Source organism: Gossypium hirsutum, chromosome A08 (genome assembly GCF_007990345.1).
Source record: "Gossypium hirsutum isolate 1008001.06 chromosome A08, Gossypium_hirsutum_v2.1, whole genome shotgun sequence".
Lineage (NCBI taxonomy): Eukaryota > Viridiplantae > Streptophyta > Magnoliopsida > Malvales > Malvaceae > Gossypium > Gossypium hirsutum.
In genome coordinates, this window is record NC_053431.1 from 111,155,529 (window position 1) to 111,161,083 (window position 5,555).

Here is a 5,555-nt window from a genome sequence, read left to right on the forward strand (position 1 = left end):
TAAGAAATTCATAATGTTTGTACCTGGTCCTACATGCGGTTGTCGGCACATCTGAGTCTTTGACTCACAACTGATAATAATCAAAATGAATATCAAACTTTGAAAATACTGTCGTACTTTTCAACTAATCAAAAAGATCATCAGTACGTGGCAATGGATATTTGTTCTTTATCGTCACCTTGTTAAGTTGTCTGTGTAACACCCCTAACCCATATCTGTTGCGGGAGTAGGGTTACGAGGCATTACCGATCAATTCACAACATATAGCATACAATCTCATAAATCATTCAACATAATCACATTGTCCCTTATAAGGGCCTACGAGGCCTTAAACATGCTTTAGAAATGATTCGGGACTAAACCGATAACATATGAAAATTTAGAAAACTTAGAAATTTTTCAATCATACAGATATCATACACCCATGGGGATAGGTCGTATGCCTCACATGGCTTTAGACAAGCCCATTTCACAGGCCGTGTTAAAACAGGGCATACATACTGACTTGGGTCACACGGCCAACCATATGCCCATGTGCCCTTTGAAATGGCCACACACGCAATTATTTCAAGCCGTGTGCTAGGTCGTGCCAAAATTGTAGGGTATACTGACTTATGCAACACAGCCAAGTCATACACCCGTGTGTTAGGCCGTGTGCCAATTAGGGGGTATGCTGACTTGTACCACATGGTCAGTCACACACCCGTGTGGGAGACTGTGTAGAGCATACTGACTTTATTTTAATATCAACACCAGGGGACACACGGCCGTGTAGTATGACCGTATGTAGCACACGGCTGAGACACACGCCCGTATGGACAAAAATAGGCCATTTGCAAGGCCAATTTGTCACCCTTTCACATGTTCACCTGAACAACCAAAATGGTACCATTTCATCATACAACTAAGTAGCCAAAAATCATCAACCAAATGCATAATTCATGCCATTATACTCTCATCTATTTCAAATCTCAATTCACTACCATTTACTTAGCCAAATACATGCTAAAATAAAATCAAACATTATGGTTCATTTACCATAATTCATACATACATAACATCCTTATAAATAATCCATTTTCATACCAAAACATACCAAAATAAGCCATTACTCATGACTATATATATATACAGCAAAACATACACATTTACAAGCCATTTATAATAGCCAAACACACATCAATATTAACATCATTTACAAGCAAACTCTCATGGCTAAAATCACAATCAAAATACCACAAGTAGCATATACATACCATATACCATAATTATACAGCTCAAAAGTGCCAATTAGATGTTCAATAGTGCGATAATGTTCCCGACGACTCCCAGATCTGAGCTAGCTTTGATTCACTACAAAAAATAGAAAAATAACACAATGTAAGCTTCATAGCTTAGTAAGCTCATATGTGAATAAATTAATTCATCAAATAGATACCAATCAACAAATTATACATGACATAACCATATATACATTAAATAAAAACCTTTCTCATGTCTCAAAACATGATCCAATACCATTTTATCGAACTTTCTCAATTTAATACTCGAATAGGTTTTATACATACCTGTATTGCCTTGTACTAACCTCTTTCTCAACCACATCATTCGTTTTCTTGTTAAACCATTTGAAATAGAAATTGGATACTCATGAGTCTCGTACGATAAGTACCTATACTATGGCCCGTAGCCAAATCAAGGTAACTTATCCAAAGAACTGTCATCATGGCTCGAAGCGAACTCATCCGATATGCATGGCCCTAAACCAAATCGGTATAACTCGCACCCGAAGTGCTAATATCATGGCCCGAAGCCAAATCAGTATACCATCTTATAACATGTCACAAGTATCCAAAACTAATCCTAAGGTTCAACTGGGTTTTTTAGCTTGTCGATTTCATCTTCAAATATATCCGTAGATTCATATTTACAATTCATACATTAATGAAAATCTCATAACCACAATTTAGGAAATATCAAAGCATTTAACATACATTTATAATGAATTCGTCACGTACGAACTTACCTCGGGTATGAAAACGGTGAAATGAGTAAATTATTTGATAATCTTGTCTTTCCTTCGATTTAATTTTGGATTCCTCTTTTCTTGATCTAAATATATTCAAAATTAACTTATTTAATCAACCATTAATTCAATTTAGTCCAAAACATACATTTAGGCCTTTTACACATTAGCCCCTTAACATTCACATTTTCACAATTTAATTCTTATTTCACAATTACTCAAAATTCATATAATTCAACAAGACCCATGCTTAACCTGTAACACCCCAAACCCGACCTAGAAGTTAGGCCCGAATCCGACGTGTCACATTGAAGTGTTTTTCAAAAACCTTGTTTCCATTAAAATCTCTTCTTATTTATTTAAAACTTAAGTCTCAATTTGTGTTTGTTAATTTTGAAATATGGCGTATTGAAAAGTTGTATACTTTTAAAACCTTAATTGTTGTTATAATCGAAAACCAAGTAAGTTGCGAAAGCTCTATAAAAGTTCGTAGTTTGCGAAAACGTGTTGATAAAAAATATAATTAATGTTTTTAGAAAATCGAGTTCTACTTAAAGAAGATAAAAAACGTAACAACTAAAAATCCCCAAACTGAAAAAAAATCCAAAGAGGCCTTATTACAAAATTTAAAATCCAAATCAGAATTTAAAGCAGAATTAGAGTCCAAGTAATCGTATGGCCATCTGCGAGTCCCTCGCAGCACCGATCCACTAACGCTGGGGATTACCTGAAAAAAAAGAAATAAAAGACGGGGTGAGTTTGGAAAACTCAGGGTGTAAAGTATCCCAACCAGAGCCCAAACCAGTTCAAGCTTTACTAGGCCTAAGCCCTATTCAGAAATCAGAGTTAACTGGGCCTTAGCCCATATCAATATTAATCTGGGCCATAGCCCCTTACAGTATCAGAGTATACTGGGCCTAGCCCATATCAGTATCAATCTGGGCTGTAGCCCTATTACAAGTCGAGATATATTGGGCCTTACCCATATTAACACAGTTGGGCCCATAACAAAACAGTATCATATAATTAATGCATGATAACCCCATCTAACCCTGCACTTGCCTCTGTCCATCCCTACACTTCCTGTGAGGAATAAATCACCCACGCTATCCCTACATTTACAGTGTTAGCACCAGTTGCGGCACTAACTATAATCCACAGTAAAACTACTTATATCAGAATATGTGGCACACCCACCAGAACAGGTTCTTCCTCCATAACAAAACCCAACCCCATGAAGTTTGACATGTATGCAGGATATATATAATTAACAAGGCATGCTTTAAAAAGACAGTCAGATTATAGCGTAAGAATAGTTATTTACCCTCGAGGGGCGTAATCTTAAACTTACCCCTTTAGGGGTATTACAGTAATTCTACCTTACAGAGGTATTTCAGTAATTTTATCAGTCTTTTTAGGGTTTCATGCTCATCATAGTTATTAATGTGTCTTCAGAATACTTACCGGACGTTTTTACCGAAATGGGCTCGTTGCCCATTACCCAATTTCGGCCCATCAAAGCCCAAATTCACCGAGGTGCATGAAATTGCGCACTTTGCAGTCTTACCGTTGAAGTTACCAAAATTATCAATACAAACAATCCCATGAGCGCTCGCATGCTCGCAAGTTCTCAAAATTTCGACTTTTCGGTATTTCGGCTTTTGCCGATCTAGTCTACTAGTGGGTGTCGTTTACACACCTGTTTTACGACGATCGCTTGCCAAAATCTACCATGTACCTATCCTACAATTGATTACTTAAAAAGTTAGATCCAAAACCATACGATTACTAATGATATCTTCCTTACCAAAATCGGCCAACACCCTTAATGGCCTTAGATTGCTTACCTTTGTCGCAAATAATGACTAAGTCTAGATCCAGTTGTTTCGATGTCCTCGCTTCCCACTGCTCCTTGATCGACAGCCTTTATTCCACCTTACTCATAATAGAACGATAAATAAACCCAATAAACCCTTTAGTCCAAAACAATAGCCACCCTATGTGAATAGGGGTTTCCGGCTTTTCTTATTTTCTGAAATAATGAACAGAGAGATGAGATCTGAGCACTTACTGAAGATTCACTTGCCAGAAACATTCCCAAGTACCTTCCTATTCTCGATCTGATGTAGATCAAATCCCCAAAATACGAGTAGAGAACAGATCTAATGATTCAGCTTTTAGAACCTATTCTGAGGTATGCTGAATTCGGTTTAGGAAGAAAATAGAAGAATGGGTTGCCAAAATAAAAGAGATTATCGGCAGATGAGAGGTTAAGGTTCGGCTTTAATATAAAAGAGATGAAAAGAAGTTTTATGAAAAAGAGGAAATAATCGGTAATGGATGAGAGAGTTGAGGGTTTTCGGCTTTTGAAAGATTAGAATAAAGAGGGTAAAAGAGTCGGCCAAGAGGAACAATCGGCTTCCAAGGAAATTCGGGTTTCGGCTTTTAAGGGTAATAGGCTATCTTTAATCGAGAGAAAAGATGAGTAAAAAGAGAAGGGAAGAGTAGAAGAAGATAGATTTGGTTCTTGATGAAGAAGTAATGAACAAGTAGGGAACAACTCATAAAAGCCTAAAATTAAAAGAACAATTTCGGCACAATTCCTTCCTGACTTAAATTCCATGTTTTGCTCCTTAATTTTTGGCCAAATTCCATGTTTGAATTCCATTCAAACTCCTAACCGATCAACAGCCTTATCCACCGCTTCATCATGCTGCTAAGAAGAGTTTCGGTCCAACTCTACTACTCTCCCTCACGCATACAGCAAATAGAGAGTCCTTCGCGCGTACAGCAGCTCGAACCTGGGTCCTCCAGGCACACCCCCACGCTGCTGGCCACTGGGTCACAACCTTGTTTTCGATATGATACTGCCACAATAGTTTATAACCCTTACCTGCATCAGTTTTAGCCCGCTTTAAAAAAATAAAATAGAATTCACCCGCGCACGGACTCGAACCTGTGCCCTCTCCGCGTGCCCAACACGCTGCTCCCACTGCGCCACGGGCACTCCTTGTCCTGGATTATGCTCGCAACTCATGTTAACCCCTATTTTAACCACAACCTGAATACTAAAAAAAAACCATTTGCGCGCGCCGTGCCTTGAACCCAGGAACCTCTCACACCCTCCTAGCATGCTTAGCCACCAAGCCAGGCACTAGTTTATGCTAAAACTTAACCCATTTTATTAATAAGGCCTCTGCCCAGATTCCCTAAGGTAGCATAATTTTTTTTTTCACTAGAGTCTTGAATCGAACCCAAGCCTTTTCCCACACTATAAATCCATCGTAATTCACTTAGATCCTACACTAAATAATTAATGACAATATTGATAATAATTTCCCGTAAAAAGTTAAAACATCAATAATTCTATCTCAGGCCATCTTCTACCCGAACTCGGACTCCACACCCAATATTTCTAGGCCCAATTTTTAGGGCGTTACAACTCTACCCCCTTAAAAAAATTTCATCCTCGAAATTTTCCATCCAGCTATCAGTTGTCTAATACCGACTATTGCACTATGCTACCATT

At 38.0% G+C, this 5,555-nt stretch overlaps 1 long non-coding RNA gene across 1 annotated transcript; it reads right to left on the reverse strand.

Annotated features, from left to right (window-relative positions):
- Window positions 1-3,388: 3,388 nt before the first annotated feature.
- On the reverse strand, window positions 3,389-4,550 carry LOC121204503 (uncharacterized). The gene is made up of 3 exons (XR_005899442.1): window positions 4,098-4,550; window positions 3,874-3,961; window positions 3,389-3,769 (listed from the first exon to the last, which is right to left on the reverse strand). It is a non-coding gene; the product is annotated as an uncharacterized lncRNA (long non-coding RNA).
- Window positions 4,551-5,555: the final 1,005 nt, after the last annotated feature.